At 35.5% G+C, this 26,098-nt stretch overlaps 1 protein-coding gene across 25 annotated transcripts in view; it reads left to right on the top strand.

Annotated features, from left to right (window-relative positions):
- ZBTB20 (zinc finger and BTB domain containing 20) overlaps positions 1 to 26,098 on the top strand; it is a 770,327-nt gene that overhangs the window by 178,550 nt on the left and 565,679 nt on the right. For 23 of the 25 annotated variants that reach the window (XR_005985640.1, XR_005985678.1, XM_041765260.1 and 20 more), the window contains one exon: positions 23,767 to 23,812. The exons of the other annotated variants lie outside the window; for them this stretch is intronic. The gene's annotated coding sequence lies outside the window, so the exon portion shown is untranslated. The remainder of the gene's footprint in view (positions 1 to 23,766; positions 23,813 to 26,098) is intronic. 25 annotated transcript variants of the gene reach the window in all.

The raw sequence follows: 26,098 nt of genomic DNA on the forward strand, positions 1-26,098 counted from the left end.
AACTGGGACAGAACTCCATGTTATTAAGAATAGGTCCCTTAAGGTTTCTGAATGCATTTTACTCATTGTTGAGTAGAGAAGCAATAGGCTACTTTGGAGCAAACTTACCAAATTACAAAAGGGAAATAGTTTATCCTTGAACCACTATGAAATCCACGGCAAATTGGCAAGGCCAATTTGTAACATAAATATAGAAAATATTAACTGCTTTAAAGGGATGTGCATTATATTAATTCATGTAATCATTAAATTAATTACTTGAAGATCACAGATCATTAGTTGATGGATTTTAAATGAAAAAAAAAAAGCATGCTGAATAAGAAGATAGGTATGCATACATCAGAGATGTCATGCAAGTATACCTAGAACACACAGTTGTTTAATTAGGGAGCATGACAACAATCTATGAAACCAGTGCTTGTGAGTTCTATCTACCCTGAGAGGGTTTGGCTCACTATAGCAGGGTTCATGATACTTTTCACAGTCAAAAGAAGGTCAGAAATGAATGGATAATGTCTTCCTTTCTTCATTTATATGAATTAATCAAATTGTAATCAGGTTCTGTCACTCATGTGCATATTACAGAACATCTGAAAAGCAATGAAATGCATTATATTCAAATGGACAAATACTCTGAAGATGTGGACATACAAATTTGAAATATGTATTTCCTATAAACAATTTTAGAATACAGGCATGCCTCAGAGATATTTTGGGTTTGGTGTTAGGCCACTACATAAAGCAAATATTGTGATAAGGAGAGCTAAATGAATTTATTTTATTTCCCAGTGCATAAAAAGTTGTTTACACTACATTGTAGACTATTAAGTGTATAATACATTATGTCTGAAAAAACAATATACATACCTGAATTAATGTTATTGCTAAAAAATGTTAACCCTCATCTGAGCTTTCAGATAATCTTTGTAATCTTTTTGCTGGTGGAAGGTCTTGCTTCTTTGTTGATGGCTGCAGACTGATCAGTGTGGTAGCTGCTGAAGGTTTGGGTGACTGTGGCAATTTTTGAAAATATAATAGCAATGAGGCTTCTGTATCTCCCTTTCATGAGTGACATCTCTGTAGCTGCAATGCTGTGTAATAGCATTTTACCCAGAGTAGAACTTTTTGCAAAATTGGAGTCAATCCTCTCAAACCCTGCTGCTCTTTATGAATTAAGTTTATGTAGTATTCTAAATCCTTTGTTGTTTTTTAAACAACCTTCTTGGTATCATTATCAAGAGTGTATCCCATCTCAAGAAGCCGCTTTCTTTAGTGATCCATAAGAAGCAACTCCTCACCTGTTCAAGTTGATATTGTAGCAATTTAGCCACATCTTCAGGCTCCACTTCTAATTGTAGTTCTCTTGCTGTTTCTACCACATCTGCTATTACTCCCTCCACTAGTATTGAACCTCTCAAAGTCATTCATGAGGGTTGAAATTAACTTCTTCCAGATTGCTGTTAACATTGACATTTTGACCCCTTTCTATGAATCACAAATGTTATTAATGGTATCCAGAGTGATGAATTCTTTCCAGAAGGTTTTCAATTGACATTGCCCAGATCCATCAAAGGAATCACTATCTATGGTAGCTATAGCCTTACAAAATGTATTTCTTAAATAAGAAGACTTGAAAGTTAACATGACTCCTTGATCCTTGGGCTACAAGATGGATGCTGTGTAGCAGGCATGAAAATGTTAATCTCATTGTCCCATCTCCATCAGAGCTCTTAGGTGACCAGGTGCATTGTCAATAAGCAGTAATATTTTGAATATTTTGAAAGGAAACTTTTTTTCTCTGAGCATTAAGTCTCAACAGTGGGTATAAAATATTCGGTAAACTGTGATATAAGCAAATATGCTGTCATCCAGGCTTTGTTGTCCTACAGAGCATAGGCAGAGTAGTTGTAGCAGAATTCTTAAGAGCTGTAGGTTTTTTGGAATGGCAAATGAACATTTGACTTTAATTTAAAGTCACCAGCTGCCTTAGCCTCTAACAAGAGTCAAACCATCCTTTGAGGCTTTCAGGCATTGACTTCTTTCTAGGTATGGAATACCTAGATGGCATCTTCTTTCAATAGAAGACTGTTTCATCTACATTGAAAGTCTGTTGTTTAGTATAGCCACCTTCATGAATTATCTGAGCTAGATCTTATGGATAACTTCCTGCAGCTTCTACATCAGCACTTGCTGCTTCACCTTTACTTTTATATTAAAGATGGAAAGATGCTTCTTTCCTTAACCTCATGAGCCAACTTCATAACCTCAAACTTCTCTTCTGCAGCTCCCTCATCTCTCTCAGTCATCTTAGAATTGAAGACAATTAGGGCCCTGCTCTGGATTAGACTTTGGCTTAAGGGAGTGTTGTGGCTAGTTTGATCTTCTATCCAGACCACTGAAACTTTCTCCACATCCACAATAAGACTGTTTTTCTTTTCTATCATTCAAGTGTTCACTGGAGTAGTGTTTTTTATTTCCCTCCTGAACTTTTCCTTTGCATTCACAATTTGGCTGTTTAATGCAAGAGGCCTAGCTTTTGGCCTATCTTGGTTTTTGACATGACTTCCTCACTAAGTCTAATCATTTCTAGCTTTTGATGTAAAATGAGAGATATCTAACTCTTCCGTTTGCTTGAACATTTAGAGGCCATTGTGAGGTTATTAATTGGCCTAATTTCAATATTGTTGTGTGTTGGGTAATAGGGAGGCTCAAGGAAATGGAGAGAGATAGGGGAATGGTTTGGTCAGTGGAATAGTCAGAACTCAACATTTATCAATTAATGTTGCTGTCTTACATGGGTGCAGTCTATGGCATCCCACAACACTTAACAATAGTCACATTTAAGATCACCGATCACAGATCAACAAATGTAATAATGTTGAAAAATTTTGAAATCTTGCAAGAATTACCAAAATATGACACAGAGACATGAAGTGAGCAAATGCTGTCAGAAAAATGGTACTGATAGATTTGCTCAATATAGTGTTGCCACAAATTTTCAATTTGTAAAAACCACATTATCTGTGAGGCACAATAAAGTGAAGCACAATAAAACAAAATACAGGGCTAGAGCAAACATTTAATCATATTACTTTGTAACCTTTGATTTACTTGCACAGTGCCTGGTATATGATGACTCTCAGAAAATTCTTCAATTGTGTGTTGAAAATGAATGCACTAATGAACACACCTACATACATATGCAGAAGGTACTCCTTACAGTGATAGTAGAACACCTATACCGAATAGTCATACAAGAGTGTATGGAACATCAGTTTGTATTCAGACATCCAATACCATGATTAAAATAAAACAACAACAACAACAACAACAACAAAAACAAACAAAAAACAAAAACCTTCCCCTTTCAGTTCCCCTTTTAGGTTTGATTGTATGTTTAACTCATTAGGTCATTTTCTAGAATTTTTAAAGACAGTATTCTTCACATTTTTATTTGTTTTCTTTGGTTTTTCTTCTGTATCTTCATGTTTTTCTTATTTGCTTTCCATTATAAACATTTTAAATATTATGCATTTTTCTTTTATTTTTCATACCCCATTCCTCCAAATAAAGCTTTCTTTATTAAAGAAAATATGGAAAATTTTAAGAAAAATATTTATGTTACTCTATTGGCTCACTTTCTCCAAGTCTTTTCAAAGGTTTAAATTTAATGATTACACTATGTTTTGTCTTATTTTTAAGTTTTACTTAGAATTTAAGTACCTTTTCCATTTTAATACTTATAGCTTATTCCATTGAGTAGATATACCATAGTGACTTAATTATTATATTTGGATACTTACATTGTTTCCAGCATCAGCTATTTTTGAAAAGAATATGATGACCTTTTTGTATATAAAGCTTTTCCCCCCTAGCATTTAGCTCATTTTCTTGGTGTAAATTCCTAGATTTGGAATAAAGCCACATGCAGTGACCATGGCAGTGCCCTTTTTATTTTTAATTTTATATATTTAAAGATTTTATCTATTTACTTATTTGATAGAGAGGAGGATGGGGAAGAGCGGAGGGAGAGGGACAAGTAGGCTCCATGCAGAGTGCGGAGCCTGATGCAGGGACCCATCTCAGGATCCCAAGATCTTGACCTGAGCTGAAATCAAGTCAGACACTTAACTAACTGGCTCACCACAGTGCCTTTTATTTATTTAGATTTTATTTATTTATTTGACAGAGAGAGAGAGCACAAGCAGGAGGAGCACCAGGCAGAGGGAGAGGGAGAAGTAGAGTCCTGGCTGAGCAATGAGCTTGATGTGGGGCTTTATCCTCAGACCCTGAGACCACCTTTAGATTCATCACAGCATTCAGGCATCCATATGATTCTCTTGGGCTGCTTCTAGGCAATGACTGAGCTTACCAGTACTCACTCTTGCACAACATGAGATTCTAAGGGACAGTTTTTGCCCAAGGACTCCCCACCAACCTGTCTTAGACTTTCTCAGAACTGCTTTACATGTGAAACTCCTCTTCTCTCTTTCCTTTCATAGGTGTCAAACCTGCATCATGGTCTGAGAATTCTCTTTGCCTGGTGTCCTCCCTCTTATCACTCACAGTTTGTTGCCCCAATAAATATCTTACTTATCCAATTGGTGTTAGCGCCAGACCCAAAATGACATAGCATATAATCCTTTTCAGGCTCTTGATGCATAATGCATAATTTTTTTCAAAAAAATTTGTACCAGTTTCCATATTCACTGAGTGTAGTTTCTCAACACTGGATTTTTCTTTCCTTATTTTTTTTTAAACTTACATTGATTTGATAGATCAAAGTATGATATTTCATGTTCAAAATTTCTATTTCCTTCATGAGAGTAAATGTCCTTTATTTTCCATTTGAGATTTATTCAAATTTATTCATTTTTTCACTAACAAACTTTTCATATAATTTATATGTATAATCCTTCTTTTCAAACACTTCTTTTTACTAGTGTATTTAAATGAGAGTCTCATTCTATACTCATTTACCAGTAGTTCAGGTAAATTAAGAACATGGAACAAATATCATGATCACTCATTTACTCAAGACTAAACTAAAACCATACATGCTATTTTTGATTTTCCAACAGCACCAGTAGTAGAATCCAGGTCTCCTGTATGTCTTTAGGAAAAGCATATAGTTTTAACATTTTGTAATTTAAATGTGTGCATGTGTGTATGTATACATGCATGAGCCTGTGCATGTACACACCTGAGTGTGAGGATGTTTGTGAGTGTGCAGAATTTGCTGGATGAGAGGTTAGGCTTAAAATTTCTTCACTTTGTTGTCTTGTATTTTTTTCTGCTATTAATATTGCTTTTCTCTTTTGTTTTTCTTCCACTGTCTTTGCCCCACATTTATTTCTAAGGTGTCCCTGATCATCCAACACTTATTAGGTTAAATTATGCACGTGCCAATCTCTGTGTCCCCAAACACACATAGCTAATCAAGAATAAAACCATTTATTGTAAATTTACCTCTAGAATGAATTCTCCTTTCTCTGATTTTGAGGATGGATAGATGCTCATTATGATCTGGGAGACAATTATAACATGCACATTTAGAGTGTAGGTGGATAGAATAGTACTCTGTGTTAGGTGTGAAGACTTTTATTTTACTCATTTAAAGACAAAGATTTAAACGTGCTTGTTTAAATTCAACAAGCCCTTAGAGCCATGAGGCCTTGGGGGTAAGAGGTGCTTAAAACCAAATAGCACAGGAGCTAAAGAAGTAATTATATGCCAGACTGAAGATAGAGCTGAACAAAGAGTGAGCTGATCGGGGAACAGGGGCTGGAAAGCTGAATTATGTCCCAGGTATCAACAGACTAAGAAAATAGTAGGAAACCTGCTTCTTCCTACATTTCACCAAATTTTATAAATGCTGATGCTTTTAAGGTGGTTTGGTAATCTGATTTTTTTTTTTTTTGCATATTTGCTTTAATGTAAATTTTTAAAATCTGAATTGGCTGGGTGTTTTTAGTGAAAAACACAAAGACTTCATAATATCACAAATACTCTGGATTCAAGGTGGTAGGAAACAAAAATAGAGTGGAATTTCAATGATCTTATCTCCCTGAAGACCAACCTGTAAAAGCTACCTCACCTCCCTCACCTATTTCAAAAAGTGGCATGATGCGGAAGGAAGAAGGTGAGAATCCCTCTGAACAGATTTCAGGTATTCTTTTTTAAATTATTTTTATTTTTTATTTTTTTAGATTTCAGGTATTCTAAAGTAGTGAGCTTTATTTCATATTAAAGACTTAAAATGTCTCATATTCCCAATTGCTGAAAATGTGGTAGGGAAGAGGCAAAGACAACATATTCTTTGTTCCAAATCCTTTCCTAGGAAATCTGGTCTATGGTATAAGAAACGACTCTAGGTCTAGGTAGAAAGGCTTCCGAATGACCATAAGCCCACACTGATTTTTTTTTAATTTCATAAAGTCGATGGTTCATTTTTTGATTACAATAAAAACGATACCTATAAAAACTAACATTGACAGGCCCGCTGATCCGACTACAAAAAAGGAGATTGATTATTTTATATTTTTTAGAAAAAATTTATTAAACAAGCTCCCATGAATGTACAAGTATATTTTCTTACCTATGAAAAATCCTTTTAAAACTCAAGATATTGTGCAGTTTTGATGTTGAGAATTACAGAGGCCAGCACTGAGGTCTGTTTCTCCATAGCATAGTAACAGGACAAAAGGTTCCAAGTTAGCAAGGGATTCTTGAGCAAATAAGCAAGTTCATTTTTGCTCTGTTATTTTATCTTTTTTTTTACCAAACTGTCTTCAAGTGGAAAAGAAAGTGTCAGTATGATACCTTTTTATAGAAGACTAAAAAGGAAAAAAAAGAGAATGGAAAGAAGGGCCACGGTATGCTTATATCCTCCATTCAGCTTCCATTAAAGTTATTCTGGAATGGTGAGAAGAGGAGAATAAAAGGACCCCATTCATTTACTTATCCAATAAATATTTATGAGGCACCAAATGTATTCCAGGTAGAGGACATTGGTTCAAAAATTTATAAGACAAATATCTGATTTGGAGGACCTTACATTCAGTGGAAGGAGAAGGAGGGATATCAGGAAAGGGGACATGGAATTTCAGCATAGAGCAAACTGCTGTAATGGGAGTAAGTGTAGATTGGGGGAGGGGTAGACAACAAGGTTAGAGAAGGCTTTCCTGAGGAGAAAATAGCTAAGTTGAGACCTAAGGATGGAGAGGAGTTTGTCAGGGAAGCATCTGGGAGATGGGTGAGGAAGAAAAGAGTGTATTTCAAGCAATAAAATCATAAATAGGATTTCAGTAATTCAGTGGCTTGACCAGATTTGTGTGTTAAGAGAGAGATCTGGCAATTATGTAAGAGGGACAGAAGCCCTAAGGCAAAGGGTTTCAGTCATGGTGAGGTGGGTGGACGAATGCAGGATTGAGGTTGATCCTTTCCTGTGGCATTAGTAGGGAAGGGGAAATAGATGGATATGAATGCAGTGGGTTTGTAAGTAAGGTATCAAAAAGTTGATCTAAGGGTCTATACTTTCTCACTGGAACGGGTAGCAGATACTGAATGGGCAGGAGTGGAGTGGAAAATTTCAGGAAAGAGGGAAGATTTGAAATGGATGTCATATGTAGAAATTGAGAGAGTTGCTTTAGGGAGATGAAGGAGGATTGTTAAGGCACTTTGGGCCCAGCCAAATATGGAGGCCAAGGACGGGTAGCAGTTACACTCTGTGTATGTAAGGCCCTCTGTAGCTTCTGAACTCTAGGAGTGGAGAAGGCAGGTGCTCCAGGATTGGGTCTTCACTGGTGTCAGCACTCTTTTTGTTTCTCCCCACTATGCATTTCTTGTCACTGAGAACTTCTTATGGTTGATACTTGTGACTTTCTGCCTAAGGGCATTTTTCCTGGATGTGTAGCAAATTTGGGCAGTTTTGAAATACCAAGCAGTTCATGTCACAAGAAGAAGCCTTGAGCAAATAACTGGTGGCAAGTTAGTGGATAAATACCTTTGCACCGTCCCCCTTTATATGGGTTAACTGTGAGGCATGTTCTGTACTATTCGCCAGCATAATGCAGTAGGATTGAGCTCTAGTTCATCATAGCAATAAGCTGCCTAATAAATGCACCCCTATTGACTACCCACATGCTTCCTGTATGGCTATGTAACAAACTACTCCCAAACTCAGTTGCTTAAGGTGATAAGGATTTGGTTTTTCTCACATTATATGGGGTGGCTGGACTTAGCTGGGGCATTCTTCTGTTCTGCCAGAGGATACCAGAGGTCATTCATGTAGCTGCTTTTGACTACCAGCTCATGGCAGTCAGGAAGGTCCACACTGGCTTTACTTACAGGACTGAGGCCTCAGTGCAACAGGTGGGATAGCTGGGTTCTGTCTGGACCTCTTTCTGTGCGCATGGTTTCTTATCATTCACTAATCAACTCAGAGCTTCTTTACATGGTGTCTGCATCTCAAGAAAGCAAAAGAGGAGGCTGCCAGGATTCTTTCAGCCTTTGCTCAGAACTGGCACAGTGTGACCTCTGCTACACTCTGTGGTCAAAAGTAAAAGTCTAACCTAGATCCAAGATGGCGGGAAACAAACTCTGCCTCTTGATGTGAGGGACAACATGCAAGAACAGAGATCTGAGGGTCTGTTGATGGTTATCTTTGCTGATAGTCTATTTTATTTCCCTTCTCTGCCCCCCCCCCCTTTATTCCTTATCAGTGTTTCTTGAGGTTATGTCCCAAATAAACTACTTACACTAAAATCCTCATCTTAAGATCTCAACCAAGAGACCTTGGTAAATGAGACAGGGCAAAACTAGAAAGTGAATTCAGAGTATTAACAAAAGAATAAAGTAATGGGTCATGTGGTTGGGGCTAGGTCAGAAAGACAATCTAAAAGGGATTCAAAGTGTAGAAAATTGGCAAAGCCTAGGGTTTCACAATATCTATGATACTGAAGAACTACACATGAGGAGTTTGGCTTGGAGAGAAGCCTGGAAGGGAAAAAGACTATGGTTGTAGGTCCAACAATGGTGGTGTGCACCCCAGGGACTCCAAAGAGCAGACACCAGTGGAACAAAAACAATATTTCATTGATCAACCTCTGGACAGGCTGCTGCCACCATCTTAGTTGTGAGGCTCACCACCTTTGAAATTAATTTCTAGGATGTATGTTAGGCAGATACTCCTTCAACTTGTTTTATTATAGGTGATCCATGACACTAGATCTGGAGAGGAGGGAACCATTAATATACTCCAGTGCACGACCCCTGATGAACAAGGCTGCCCCAAAACAGCTTGAGGAGAATCTCCTGCCTTCCAGAGCTGCAACCCTAAGGAAGTATGCTACTTTTGAAAAATGGAACATGAATAGAAATAATATGTATTGGAAAGAACAGATGCTTCAGAGTCAAGTAGGATCAAGTCATGGTGTCACCAGTTAGCTGACATGTGATGTCACAAAAATAACTACATTTTTGAACTCCATCCTTTCTTGCATCACATGGTGTTAATACCTCATTTGATTGTGACAAAATTAAATAGCAAAATATTTGCTAAGTGCCTAGTCCAAAATAGGGTATAACTAAATACTAGTTTCCTTTCTTTCATTCTTCCTTCTTCCAATCTATAAAGGAAGATTCATGGGCAAAGTATAACACACCTTCTCTTTCTGCTCTTATAGCTTGTTTCTGAAGAAGCACAACATGAGTGACCTACAATATAGTACCCTAGTGACCTCAAGGGTTCACTCTGTCTCCCTTAGTTCTTGTTTGCTATGAGGCCATGATTAGGGAGACTGTTACTTAGTGGTAAGTGTCTAATCTGAAGAATTTTTTTTTTTTTTAATTTGAAAGGAGAGCAAGAGGATTCATCTGTACTAAGTAGCCACACAATCGGCTTGGAAGGTATTTGGCATTCATGTGGATTTTGGCAAGAAATAAGCTTCATCTGAACTCTGTTGCACTCTTATTCATTTTGCTAAAACTGATGTTCAAAATATTACAGTTATATTCAAGTAAGAATAGGGAAATTTTCACCACATAATTTATGTTTGTAGATTTTTGTGAATTGTAAATTAAACCTGCAAGCTCTTGGCTAAAGTATTTGCCTCTTCATTTCAAAGGAAGGAGTTAAAATTCTTATTCTTATCATTAGTGTGATTATAGATTAATTTGTTCTTACTGCCCTTTCAAAACAAAATGAAAACCAGTAATATTTGATTCTAACCATTTCACACTTTCAATAGAATGACTTAGAAAGGATGCAACTGAATTGCACATATGAACTATATAAATAGCCTTTTAGGGAATAGGAAGTTGTAAACAGGAACTTGAAGGTAATTTTGTCCTTATCTTCAGGTTTAATTTGCCTGCCAGAATTTGTAAACTGATAAAAATTGTTACTTGTTTATATAATTTCTGCTTTTATTGACATGTTCATGAGGTAGAAAACTAGACAAACTCAAAATTCCTTCATCTATGGTTTTACTCTTATTTTCTCAACTTGGAAGTCTTCTTCTCATAACAGGGAACTCACTCTACTTCTGTCCTTTCTCAGCTCCCAGCTGCACAGTCATCCTTGTGTCCCTTCAGGACAGTAATACAGGAATTTTATCTTCCAAGTGGGCACCTGTTAGGTCTTCAACTGATTACTGGTCCTCTAGGTCCGCAACTCTGTCTGTGTTTCTCCAGGCTGCTCTAGCCATTCCACTATCTGCTTACTCAGGAGCTAACTCTGAGTGTCCTTCAAGCTGTATGGTTAGGCACTTCCTGCAGTGTTTTTCCCCACTTGCTTAGTTCCCCACTGGGAACAAAGCCCAAATACAGGGCTCTCTCTTTTCCTCATTCATAGTATTTACCTCTTCTTGCTATGCACTTTATATTTTATGTCTGTATGCCCTCTAGTATTTACTGCTTCTTATAAATTATAAACTCCCTAAAGGCAGATGTAAAATTCTTTCTTATATGTATGTGTCTCACAGGAGACAGTATAGTACCTTGTACCAACTAGGTGTTTAATGCATGTTTATTAAGGTTATTTGAATCCGTGTAATCTAGGCAGTTGTAAAGAGCATTGCATTACTTATCATCCCACTTTTTGTTTCTAAGCAGTTTTTATAAGGAGATATATCTGAATTTCTCAGAATCTTAAATAATATTATAGCATCTTTTTTTGAAATTCATGAAAAATGTCCAATTGTCTAATCTTCACATTTAAAATTATTTTAACACACCATTCACAAAATTATCCCACTCACTTGAAGTACTGATATAAATATGGTTCCTGTCTTTGTAGGTATGACAACTTCAGATGTCAGTTGATGATTTACTTGAAATTGTATGTTGGAGACTGTATTTTTTTTTCTCCTCACTTTTCTACAGAGGATAATTTATCTCTTCTGAAATCTTTTCCATAGTCCTGGCATCTGAGGAATTTGCCAGACCTGTTATGCAGAAATAATACAATAATGCCTATAACATTGAAGAATACAGAAATAAGGCTATGTATATAATCATAGAATACTGCAGTTGGAAAGTGGAAACAATCTATTCAAGCCTCACAATTCACATGAGCAAACTGAAACATTGAGAGGTGAAGGGACTTGTCCAAGGTCCCACAGCTACGTAATGGTGGAACCATATCTTCTGATGGCTGAAGGAAGACTGTTTTTCACTATATCCTGATAGAATTAGATCCAGAGGCATACCAAAGGAGAAAGGAATATAATGAAATTATTTCAAATGATAGATCTCTTAAAGAAGTTAGATTCTTGCTGAGTTTTCAATGAGGTTTTTTTTCTTACTATCTAGATGTTATCATGTCCTATAATGTGTCAAGTCTAAAACAGATCTTGTAATGATAGAGATGTATGGCCTTTGTTTTCATCTATAAAGTGAAATGTGCTTTAGTTTCATTTTAAAAAGTTACATTTGAGTATGTGCTTGTTTTTAATTTAGAAAATACAATTTAGTTGGGAACTTAATCATTGTCAGTTCTTGAGATAGTTTTTCAAGCTTTGAGATGTGTTGTGGATTGCTGTAAGTGTTGGCAAAAAAAGAACCCTTTGAACAGAGGTTCTTTTATCTATTTGTTTTTTCTACTTTGGTTCTGAGATATGATGAAAAATGTTGGTCTTGAAACATTTGACTGACATTTTTTTTCCATTTCCAAAACTTTTGAGGATTTGATATATTTGAATTTCATTTTTATTCATATTTGGTGGCACATATTTCTTTATATTTATTACCCACTCTATTGCCCCTTTTCTTCATGTGTTCAGTCTTCTCCCAGAAGCAAGTGACATATTTCTAGCCTGTTTAATATGATTTTTTATCTATACTTCTTGATACTTTTTTAGAGTCCTCTCTTCCCTCAATTAATAATAAAAGAGTTTTGCTACTGGCATGGAGAAATAAATTTCTAACCAATAACCTACCTGCAAATAAAAATGATAAACTCAGAACAAAAGCAAAATAAACAAAACAAAATACATCTGAAGGTTTTGAAATATGGACATTAGTAGGAAGATTTAGAAGAGAACTGAAACTTGGATTAAGGAACTGGTATGGAGTGGGGGGAGTTTCACATTTTTGTGGCTTTTCCTGAGGGTATCTGCAGTTGTAGTGGCAATGGGGCAACTAAATTCCAAAAGAAAGCCCTCTGCTTAATGACTGGAGGAAACCTGACCAAGAGTACAGATGCCAGAGAGTGAGGGGGGATTCAAGAAAGGAAAGAGATCGATCACTTCTCAGCCTTTTGGCTAAGATCAAGTGAAGAAAGGAAAGGTATAGAGATGAGGGACCTCAAGTTCTGTATATAAACTGTGCTTAATACTCTGGCTGACTCTTGAACAACATATGTATAGAATATACTGAAAGCAACCAACTGAGAACAGAACAGGACCAAGTTTGCAATTTGAGACTAACCAACTTTATGGACTGCTAAAACAAAAGTATGCCAGCAGTCTCTGGCTCTGTATAACAAAATTCAGAGTACCCACCATTAACATTGACAACATCCAAGATAAAACTCCAAATTAGTTCAAATACAAACAAAACAAAACAAAAACCCCAACAAATTCTATTTCTTAAGAGAAAGGAAATCTACAGATGACAATCCTGAAAGGACCCAGATGTTGGAATTATCAGGTAAGAAAATTAAAGGAGTTATTACAATTATGCTCAATGAGGTAAAAGAAAATATTGTTGAAATGAATAAAAGGATAGGAAATCTCAAAGAGAATTTTACATCTATCTGTCTATCTATCTACCTACCTATAGATATAGATATAGAATAACAAAATGGAAAGTTTAGAATAGAAAAATACATTATCTTAAATAAATTAGAATAAATAAATAAAGTAGAATCTCTGAAGATTGGAAGACATTTAAAAAGATCTACCATATAGGTAATTGAAGAATAATAATGGGACAAAAATATTTTAATATTTTAAGAATAAAGGTCAAAACTCTGTGAAAGACATACATAGATACAAGAAGTTTAGTGAACCCCAAACAATAAATTTTAAGAAAACAATGCTTAGGGGTATCATAATTAAACTGCTGAAATCCAAAATTATATTGCATTCAAAACTCAGATATAGTGTTATAAAGACATAGTGTCCTATTTGAATGTAATTTTTAAAAAATAAGGAAACAGTAGAAGGTAGTATTTTAAGTAATAGGTTTTAGAGTGCTAACACCAAACTCTGCCACTTATTAGCTCTGTGACTTGATCCCGGGACCCCAGGATCGCACCCTGGGCCAAAGGCAGGGGCCAAACCGCTGAGCCACCCAGGGATCCCCAAGGGAGAATTTTAACCAGGCTCCATGCCCAGGACAGAGCTGGAAGCAGGGCTTGATCGTACAACCCTGAGATCATGACCTGAGCTGAAATTAAGAGTTAGACACTTAATGAACTGAGCCACCCAGGTTCTTGCCAGTTATGTTTTTCAATAAAATTGTCTTTTCATATAAGTCCTAAAATTGCTTGAATATTTAGCTTCAATAATACATAAAATTGTACATAGTATTCAGTAATTATTTTAAATCTCCAAACAAATTTGTTCTTTTTTCCTTTTTAATGCTATTTATTCATACCTTCTTTTTAATAAAACTTCCCAACAATTTGTTTATTAGTCTTTTCAAAGAACCACATTTTATTAACTGTCTTTAGGTCTGGTTTTTATTTCACTTATTCATGATATTATTTTGTTGTTTTCCTGCCTTTGCATTTTTGGTTTTACTTTATTGTACCTTTTCTAAATTGATATTTTTTTACTTTTTTAATTTTTAACATAAAAATCTAAGCTATATATTTTCCTTTGCTTTAGGTGCATCCTTTGAGTTTTCTTATATGTTGTGTCCATTTTCATTAAGTTCTACATATTTTCTATAATTTTCAAGCTTTCATTAGTCTTTGACCTGTTATTTATTTGAAGCTTTAAGAAAAAATTCTAATTATTGGAGATAACTGTTTCACTTTCATTATTTAATGACCATCTTTATGATTTAATAATGCTTTCACTTAGAATCTAGTTTCTTAAACATTACTATGCCTACCTTAATTTTTACCATTCTTGTAGTTTCAAACATTCTCTCATATATTAGCTAAGTCTCTCATAAACAGCATGTGATAGGACTTTTTAAAATTCAAACTCCTCCCATTCTCAAATACTTTTTAGACACATGTTAGATCTTTTTATTCTGTCTTTATTATCCCTTAATCTGTTTTTATGTTTTTCATGTTTTTATTCCAGATAAATTCCTTGGAATTTATTTTTCAATTCAGTAATTCTTCCTTTAGCTACATCTAATGTGATATAGCTTGATTTCAGATGTTAATTTTAATAAAAATTCAATTCTATGCATGTCTTCCTTTTAAAATCAAATTTGCCTCTTTTGTGTTTTTTTTTCTCCTTATTTTTGCCTTTTTCTTTTAAAATTTCTTATCATTTGGGAGCACCTGGGTGGTTCAGTTGGTTAAGCGTCTGCCTTTGGCTCAGGTTGTGATCCCTGGGTCTGGGATTGAGCCCTGTGTTGGGCTCCCTGCTCAGTGGGAGCCTGCTTCTCCCCACGCGTGCTCTCTGTTGCTGTCTCTGTGTCCCTCTTAAATATAAACAAACTCTTTTAAAAAAGTAAAATTTCTTATTATTTTAAGTGTTTATCCCATTAAAGTCTGAAATTAATATTGCCACTTCAGATCTTCAGACTATGCTCTATCCATTTTCTAACTTAATGTTCATGTTTGACATAAAACACTTATTTTTAAGTATCTGCTAACTTATTTATGGAAAAACCTTTCTTCATATGATATTTTTGATATGTGAATACTTATTCTTTTTTTTTTCTACGTTACTCCCACATGGCCTGGGTTGTTGAAGGTGTCTTAGCAGAGCAGATTTGATACTTCTAGGTATATTACTTGGTCATTCTCTGTGGTTGCAGTGGTTGTAAGCCCGCCTCGTGTCCCTGAGATCCCCTGATTATTACTGAATTGGATAACATGCCTGGGTATTGTGGTAACATTGTAATCATATGCCAAATGCCCTGTCCTTTATATTCCTTTTTCTTCCTATCATCTTGGAATTTTAATTTCTTTCTCAAAGATCAAACATTGAAAAAATTTTCTCATAGATCAAACATTGAAAAAATTGTGCATGTGTTTTTGTATTTTCTCTTTTATAACACGTCTGTGTTTCAAAAGGAACATTTCTCTGTGACCCTAGTCTGCTATTTTATAGGAAACAGGAGAGCATACTCTTCCCAGAGGGCCTTTCCATGTCTATTTCTATGGCTTGGATACCTTTTCTCCAAGAATATCTTCCTAACTCATGCCCTCGTTTATTTCAGGTCTTTATCTGAATATGATCTTTCAATGATGTTATCATCAGTTACCCTATTTAAAATTTCACCCCCAAATACCCCATCTCGACATTTATTTCTCCCTCCCTAGCTTTATTTTAATTCCTTAGCATGGACCATTGTCTATCATTCTATATATATTTTACTAATATTTCTTATTGTCACTTGCCACAAAAAAATGTAATCTCCATGAGATCAGAAGTTTTCATCTATTTTGTTCATTCCTATGTTCACTACATAGAAAAATGGTACATAGTAAATACTCAATAAATTTTCATTTAATAAATGAATGAAATATTCAGTGACTGCATATTGAGTGCCTATCCCTGTATATTGGTGATGCTATAAAATAAAACAAGATAGACACAATTTCAGCCCTCATGCAGATGACAGTCTTAAAGAGAACATAAACTTTAAAAAGCATTGTATCACCAAAGATGGGCAAAGGCTATAATTTCAAATGGACTATTTTGATGAACTTTTTGATATCAGATTGGCATTCCTTGAGATGGAAGTATGGAGGCATGGTGGTTATTTTTGATATGCAATGCATCTAAGACCTCTTATTTTCTTTATGTAAGAATAGACCAAAGAACACACACCCACACAAACACACACAAAGATAATGATTTAGAAAACAATTTACTGAGGAGCTGATGTAAGTTTGACTAAAGCAGAGAGAAAAATGAAAGCACCTAAGTGTGAAAAAAGAATTTCCAATAAAGTTTCCATGATACCAAATTTCTTTTTCAGTGTTGGTAACCACTGATAAGCACAGAATGCAAAGGAAGGGCCTAACTCAACATTCTGCTGCCTTGTAATTGTACCTAAAGAGCAAGTACACATTTGCCTTTTATAACTCTGCAGGTAGTACATACAGGAGGATATGCTGTTACTTTATCATAGTAAATAATAAAGTTCATGGCTATATTTACACAGGCTGAGTTTCTAGCATGTGAAATCATGCAAAGAATGTTAAATCTCTAATATGTGTTTAATGTACATTTCAGTTGATTTTTCTCCTAACTATAATAGTAGCAATTATTTTATTTATATGTGGGAAAGGCTGTGTCACTTAAGGGAAAAGCTAATAGATTTCTTGGCAATTTTTCTATCATGTTAAATCTATTTCCATTTCTAACTGTTGTTATATTTTACTACTCTGTCTTATGTTTTTTAGTTATAGTCCTACCACCTCCTTTATTTCTTTCTTTGAGCTCTTGTTTTTTCTCTATTAAAATGTCTGTGCCTGGGCTTGTAGTCAAATCATCTCTCTATCTTGCTACAGACTGGCTGGCCAATGCGAAAGAACTAATTTGTAATGAGCCCTTTTTCCTAAATTCCATAAATTATACTACCAGCTGCTTTCACATATATAATCTCATTCAATCGCCATTAAAAACTCTGTGTGTTATAAAAAAAATCCCCTCATTTTAAATAAGATGAAACTATAAGGGAGATTACATAAGTTCCCCTAGGATACACACTTAGTAAGCTGGAATTCAAACCCCAAACTTCTAATTGGAAGTGTTTGCTGTTCTCATTATAATTCCATTACTTCTCCTAGATATTCCACCTCAGCCTACCTGGAATTGCTTTTGAAGTTTTCCTGATTTGCCATAGATTGAATGGGATTTATAATAAAAGCGTTCTTACAGCACTGAGGTTTCCAAGTGGTAGACAGAGTTGGAATGTAGAAAAAACAACGGTAGGGGTAGCTGTTACCTACCTAATTTTATAGTCTCTTTTGATTGAAAGCTGCTGCTCCAAACCTCATATTTATGCATCTGACTAATAGTTATTGAGTGTTTATTGTGTGTCAGGCACTAACCTAGACCCTGGATATAGAGTGCCAAGCAAAATAATGTGGTCTCTATATAGAGTCTACAACCTTGTGGGGGTGAGAAAGAATAAACACATAAACCAATAACCACATGAATAATTCAAACTGTTACAAATGCTACAAAAGAATAAAATAATGGTGAGATCTGTCTGTCATCAATTGGAGGTGGCCTCTCAGAGAGAGTGGAAGAACCACACAATTGGTTGGAGGCTGCAGAACTCTTTGAGGGAACTCTGACTCAACTTCTATCATACTGTACCAGCTGGCTGTTAATGGGGGATTTGGAGCACTCACCCCTGCCCACCCTGGGGCCAAACCAACCAGACTTTCTAATCTGTTGTAAACATTTGAGACTAGGATTCTCATCATTTGGTTTTGTAGTGATTAAGAAGAAAAGTAGGATGGAAAGTAAAAGAAAAGAGGTTCAGTAGGTTAGTCCTTTAAGGATTGAAAAGTAATTTGTTTAGGAATGTAATTCCTTATTTTTTTATGCAATGTGAATTTTCTTAATCATCAGGAATAGATTGTAACACAATTCATTCAACATTTCTTTTTTTTTTTTTTAAAGATTTTATTTATTTATTCATGAGAGACACACACAGAGAAGCAGAGACATAGGCAGACTCGGGAGAAGCAGGCTCCTTGAAGGGAGGCCGATGTGGGACTCAATCCTTGGACTCCAGGATCACACCTTGAGCCAAAGGCAGACACTCAACTACTGAGCCACCCAGGCATCCCCATTCAGCATTTATTTAACCAATATTTAGGCCGTATCTACCATTTTTCAGGTATTGTCCTAAGGACTAGAGATGTAATAGTGAATAAGACAAAACCCCTGTTCACATACCTATGGTCTTATGTGATAGACAATTACAATGCAACGCTATGATTATTATGACAAGATTAAGGACAGAACATCATATTCTAGAGGAGGAAAATGTCTAAACTGATACCTCAGGGACTTGTACATGCAGGTCAGTAGAATTTTCACATTGCCCAAGAATAAATCCTTTCTGTAATCATAACTTCAATATGTACTGTAAATGAGGATATAATTCTTAATGTTTACCTAAATTCTAGTTTGGTTCATTTTCCTGACTAGCTCTTAAGTTTTGGTATAAGAATTAAAGTTTTAAAATATCATCTATTTAATAAAACTTTCTCTTTAATATACTGTGAAGTGGGGATTACAGAATAGAGTTATTTACAGTATATTATAGATCAGGTTTCTACATGAAAGTTCAAATTCATTTATATGTAAAATCTGATATTAAATTGTTTTAAGAGGTAGCCATTAATACTAGAAAATTCAAACAGCATTTTTTTATGCTTAGTTTTTCATACATGTAGTGGTCTGACGGAGGTGTAGACAGACCAACTGTGCTCTTGGCCTAACGGGTATCTATCGTATGATTTCCTTTTCCTTCCTTATTGCCCTTTATCTATTTCCAGTTCACAGAGTTGATACATAGATAACTGTTGCTTCTCATACTTCCTCTTTCTGATAGGAAGAGAGATTTGTTTAAGTGTGAAGGGCTAAATCTAGCTTTGTAATTTACAAAAACAAGCATAATTAGTTTTTCAAGTCTACTTTTAAAATTATAATTCCTCTTACTCTTCATAGGCTTATTGTGCAGATAAAACCACAGAAATTAAAACACCTCAATTAAAAAAAAATGAAATTGTTTAAATAAAATCTTTTAAAAAATGAAATTGTCTTTATTGATGATTAAATTCAGCATTTTATAATAACAATATAATTAATGATACAGCACTCAGCTCGGCTCAGTAGTGGGTCTAGAAGTAACACATATGAAATAAAATAAAAATATTTTGGTTTACAAATTGTCTTTTCTCAAAATAGGTCGAACTTGAAATGTAAAGCACTTAAAATGATCATAAGGATGCTCACTTGGTCACTGGGGAAGTAGTTTATAGTCTAAATGTAGGTTCAGATCGCTTTTGTGAAGCCACTGGCCCCTGCAGACCCTGCTGAGGCCCTTTACAGTGCCTTAAATGAATTAGCTATTCGATTTATTAATGGCCCATGAGGCACCACTGAGTGCCCCCCTCTTCCATCTCTAGCCAGGCCTAACCAGTATGGAGGGAAGATAAACTTTGCTGCACTTCACAGCACAGAATTGGACTTATTCAGTTCCCATTGGGCAATACAGCTGTGCCAGCCTAGGAGTAAAAAGAACTTAACACAAATCCTCTATAGTATATCCCCATCTGGAATGGTGCTGATAGCAACTTCACCCTCATGTGACCCAAACCATTCTAGGGATTATGTCATCTGCATGGGATTCCGAAGACACCATTTAACAATTCTGGATCTGTGCTGTCCTCCAAATCAAAACAGAAATAAGGACTGTCAGAACATCATTATTCCTTCACTTACATGTTCCAAACCTGGACAGAAAAATGGATTATAATGTTTTTTTACTTCTATATTCGAACCTTGTGTTATATGTGAGCTTGGGTTATTTGCAGGGTCTCTTTAGAAAACGTAAAAAGGTGATTCTGCGACTTGTGATTAACTGTTAAGGAGCCCACAACACCTTGGTCTCTTTCCTGTTGAATAATTACGTTTATTTCATCCTTATTTTCATTTTTTTTAGATTTATTTATTTATTTATTCAGAGAGAGTGAGAGAGAGGCACAGACACAGGCAGAGGGAGAAGCAGGCTCCATGCAGGGAGCCTGACGTGGGACTTGATCTCCGGTCTCCAGGATCACACCCCGGGCTGCAGGTGGTGCTCAACCGCTGTGCCACCAGGGCTGCCCCTCATCCTTATTTTCAATTCCCTGACTGTAAAGTATGGAAAATAAGCCTTTATTTTTCACTCAGAAAAATGGGCACTATTGCTGTACATGTTACTATGACCATACTGTCTTCCTCTTCAATAATAGAAATGGTGCTTTAAAAGGCTGGTTAGGGTTGCTTATTGTGGCTATTACTATTGTTGCTGATTCAAGAAACATCCAGCACCTGACTTGGCTCTCCAGCGAGCTGTGGAACATAGAGTGATATCTTGAGTAAGCCATCTTTCTACATCCTTACTGCCTGCTTAGGTTAGCACTTTAACTTAAAGGGACAGATATCCTCTCCTTTTCTCAGACGACCAGAGCAGTACTAATAGCTTCCCTTTAATAATGCTCACTTTATAGCAGGCACTGTGCCAGTTCCTTTAAATGCCTCTAACAGGTAATAGACACAAACGATCCTAGAAAGATGGGTAACATGATCTTCATTTTACAGACAGGGAAAATGTCACCTGCTCGAGACCCCACGATTGAAGAGAGAGAGCTGGAATTTGATTCCAGGTTTATCTGATGGCAAAAGCCAATCACTTAACCACAGTGCTACTTTGTATAACTGCTGCTGTGCCGAACTCTGTGAGCCACAGATCTGCAGATCGTTGATTGCATGAGTAGCTTCTCTTCCTTCTTGTCACCACTTTGCACTGGCTTACCATACTGACCAAACCTTAGAACCATTGCGTGTCACTTCAGAGGGACAAATCCTGGTTACATTATGATTACGGGCCAAAAGGAAGTTGAACTGCTATTGAAAGAAGCATCACTTTACCTGCACCACAAAAATGGTCTCACCCACTCCCATCACCACCTTTGGTTGGTTGGTGACCCCTCAGTGTTCTTCTGTCCACTCCTGTCTCCTTTCCTTTACCTGGTAGTGTCATAACAGTGTCTTTGGCAAGGTTAGCAAGTAACCACTTATTTACTTTGGTCGCCAATAAATAACAATAGCCTGTTAGTAATTGTGCATGTTTTATGTAGCCTTAGATAATCTAAGACAGGCTTAGACATCTGGCATCTGAGGTGAGATTAATATGCCTTCATACCTGGTCTCCTTTATATAATTCTCAATTAACAAAAAGTCGATCATAAAAGAAACAAACTCAAATAATTAGAGCATTTTATAAGTGATATACACGCATGTACTCATGACTTTTACTTGAATGTTACCTAAATATCAGTTTCTGTGCAATAATATGAAAGAATAAGCTTGATATATGGTTTCTTTTTTTAAAATGTACCATATCTGTCACAAATACCTCAAACGGTATTGTTTGCATCTCTATGTGAGCTGTATGTACATATTTTTTTGTTTTGCTTTGTTTTTTGTTTTTAATACTTTATCTCTTAAAAACAGTTTTGGGTTTCCAGCAAAATTAATAAGAAGGTATATGAGCATATTTTTTGCACTTTAAATAGTTAGCTCTATGAGGGTAAGGTATGTTCTGTTTTATCTTTTAGCATATCATAATGCCAAATACAACACTTTGCATGTACTAGATGCTCACTAAATATTGTTGACTTAGTGAATAAATTAGTCTATAATAGGTTGAACAGATTTGCAGTCCTAAATTGTTCTTGCCATCATTTCACTCTGCATAATTAAAGAAGTTTAACTAAGATGATTAAAAATGTGTTATTGAATTACTGGTGTAGATTCTAAAGCAGTGGGATGAAAGAGACCCTGGCTGTACCCCTCTGAGGAAGCAGGGAAGATGAGTTTCTCACTGTAGGTATACTTAGTGGATTTTATTGTGACTGAATTAATTTATTTCACTTAGGAAGGTTAGATTTATGATTTCCATATGGCAGTCTAGAACCTGCCAGCTAATATTTTTTCCTATTAGAAAAGTAATGTTTATGTAGAGCCTAACTATATGGAAAAGTAAAAAGCAAACATTAAAATTATCTGTAATCTAATTATCTAAGATGCAATCATTCTCCATATTTTTGTATGTTCTTTCTGGGTTTTTTCCTCATCTACACAGTTTCATTATGTCCATGCAATTTGGTATCCTATATGTTTATATAACATTATACTACCACAAGTTATTTTTTGAATTGTTGCAAAATATTCCTTTCTATGATGTATGCTATGCTTTATTTAATCAATTTTCCATTGTTAGACATTTAGTTTGCTTTTAGTTTATTGCTATCACAATAGTTATTTCCTTTGTAGATTTATGGTTTTCAGTCATACAAAATAGATTTCTAGAACTAAAATTACTGAGTAAAATTTTTGAACTTATTACCTAGAGTTTCCTAGAAATTTCCTAGAAAATTTTTAGCAATTCACAGTCCCATCAGAAGTGCATGAAGATGGTGTTTCATTGAATCACCATCAAAATTGATTATTTCCTTGACACACTTTGAAGCAAGTGTGTAGACCTACTAACTTTCATGTTACCTTCATTAACTCTGCTTAGAGGTATATAAACTAAACACTTAAGTTTGCTTTCAGAAAGAATTATGGAATATTTTTAAGGGTCAAAGTAGCCAGAGGCCGCAGGTTGGAATACAATTTTCACCTACGTACAAATATGTTTCAGGGCTAATTGAAACTCTGCAAGCTTTGAGCTGGATTTACGTTGCCTTCTGTATTGATACCTACTTTACCTACTTCACTGGCAGTTTTCTCAAAGTGTGTTGGGCTGAGGCATTATATCTGGTATTCCCTCTGGTAGCTAAGCAATCTCTTTTCTATTTGCTGTTGTAACCTAAAGTTAATGAACATTCAAAGTTTACTTCTTATTTATTTATTTATTTATGGATGTTTGTGGACAGCTCCACAAAAGCACCTTTCTTCCTCACCGGTGTTCCATCCAAACTGAGTGCAGATGAATCTGTGTGGTTTCATTTTAGAGAGTAGCCGTCATGTTTGTTTTAGGAAGGCAATAGTGTTGGAAGAATACCAAAAAAAAAAAAAAAAATCATTTTTAAGTGTTTGCTTCGTCCTCTGGTGAAAGCATTTTCGTTTTAGGGGCCGTGGTGAGTCTTAGTCCCTTGCTGGTATTTGTTTTTGATAACACTGCTAAGGTCTCTGTGTGTGTTTATTCACACGTATGAATTTGGGGTGGTCTGAAATATCCTCTGGGGAAAATATAGATATAAAATTATTCACCTCTTTAAAGACTGCTGTCTTTTCTACTTCTCTGCAGAAACTGCCTCAGCACAAATACTGGCTCCAGTTAGAAAATTAATTTTTACTTATATGATACGTTTGCTTTGCATTTCAGAGTACCTGATAAATTGCACGTCCATCTGTGCCCCATAGCTGCACAGGTATGTATATGAACCACCTATAGTTATGTAAATCTATGTGTTAACTGACAAGTTACTACAGTTTTGTGTATTAAAATTGCTTACAGATTTCATAATGTGAAAATGTTAATTTTTGAGCACTTACAAATATTGACAGCTTCCAAGAAGAGTGCATTTTATACATACCTTGCATTTCACTCTATTGTAAAAATCAAATAAACATTTCTAAGATCTGATGAAGCAGAATGATTTTAATTACAAAGCATTCATCTGGTGAAGAGATTAGAGAAGTGTTTCATGGAACTGTATTATTAAAGCGACTGCTGATACGGGGTCAGAGACTATTGCAGAACCACTCTTTTTGACATTATTGTTTTATTCTCAAACTTTTTTCTTTTTTACCGCTTTTGAGTTTATTTTCTGTGGTGGTTGTTTTAGGTAAGGAGTGGTTGCAGATGTACTGTCTGCTGCACTGTCTCAAGCACTAGAGGAATGAGAAAAAAAAAATGTTTGCACCTGTTTAAAATCTCAACTGTGCGGTGTTGTGGTTCCTGGGCAACAGGCAGGAATTCTCAAAAGCTTGGTTGCACCTGCTCAATTGTTTCTTGCAGCTGTGTCATATGAGCGAGCGCACAGAGAAGCTTGTTAGCAGTTTGCTCTAGCCGTTACGTATTTTGTGTACTCTGAGTTTGAAAGATTATAATTTGATGTCGACCTTGAACTATTACATTGTTTATTATGAAACTCACTGTTTTCTCCCAATCCTTTGATCTGAGTCTCAAATATATTTTTTTCTAATAGCTGTTGACTGCCCTAGATAATGCGCATGTTAACTCCCCTAAGGGATACCTGGGGAAAGTAGATTTCTCTGGAGTACTGGGTGGATAATCATTTTTGTCCTGGTAGAGATATTTTGTGTTTGGCTCGGTTTCACCATGTTGGCAACCCCACTATGTGAGACTGGATGTACTTATTGATCCATTTAGCTGAACAGATTTGAAAGCATTTGGCTATTAGTGGACACATGGGGCATATTCAGAAAATTTAAGTATATATTGTAAGATAATTTCTTGAATTCTGCATGTGTCTATTGCAGTTGAGTGGAAGTGAGAGAGGGAAAAAAGTAAAACTTACATAATGGTAGTCTTAGAAAAGGGTCTAAAATCCCGATGTAGATTTTAAGGCTGGAACATTAACCTTTACTTTTACCAAATCCTTGTCACCTGGTATTTTTTTCCTCTAAGTGTTGATCTCTTAGATGTTAATAGCTCTACCCACTTTCTGAAAAATATCTACATTTTTAGTATAGACAAGCTATTAGAGACCATAGCTTGTACTAATTAGGTCAAGTTCTTTAAATGCAATATGAAAAGTGGCAACTTATATAACAAGTATTTAAATAAATAATTTATTTGGTAGTCCCAAATTCCTGATGTTGAAAACTTATTCAGACAACTTGCATTATTTTCCTTAATAATGCTATCTTAATAAAAAGTTAAGGAGTTGCCATTAATATTTAGTAACACATAATCTTAGAGCTGGTGTATCTTTTCTTTTTATTGATCCATTTAAGCTGTTGTTTTTCTCTTAATCACTGTAATATAAATTTAACCTCTTTTGGAGTAGGAAACACAGGTACTGAGCTATGTAGAGGATTATCCACAGCCTTTTAATACAATGCTTCATACGAAGTAGGTGGTCAGTAAATGTTGAATGAATATGTACATGATTAAAATATGTCTGGAGTTGTATTAGAAACAGAGGACTAGGGAGTCCTAGAAATCTGTTACTTGTTATATATTCTGGATGGGTCTTTGGACTTCCTTTAGTTTTCATACTGCTGATTAGACAGAGATGAGACTACTGATAAATTCTGTCCTTAAAATGAGAAATGAATATGTAAGAATTGATCCTCATTATAGTCAAGAATTTACATCACACTATTTGCAATATGCTTTATATTTATTTTTACTGACTATGAGAAAAGTCTTTATAACTATTTTTCACACAATGCTGAGGTATTCAATGACTGAGTTACTTGTCACTTTAGAAATACTTTGCAGCATAGGAATAAACCAATCTTCTGTGTTATATGATCAATGCCATAGGTATTCCTGAGCAATCACTTTCTCTCCATCTCTTCCTCTCCATCTTCCTGTCTGTCTCTCTCTCACCCACCCCTCCTCTTTCTTAATCTCTACCTCACTGTATACACAAAAATAAAATGTATGTTAACTTTCTTCAGGCCAGATAAGATCAGATTATATTAAAAATCTGTAACTGTTTTTGCTAAACATAAGTAACGGG

Source organism: Vulpes lagopus, chromosome 1, assembly GCF_018345385.1.
Source record: "Vulpes lagopus strain Blue_001 chromosome 1, ASM1834538v1, whole genome shotgun sequence".
NCBI classification, from domain to species: Eukaryota; Metazoa; Chordata; class Mammalia; order Carnivora; family Canidae; genus Vulpes; species Vulpes lagopus.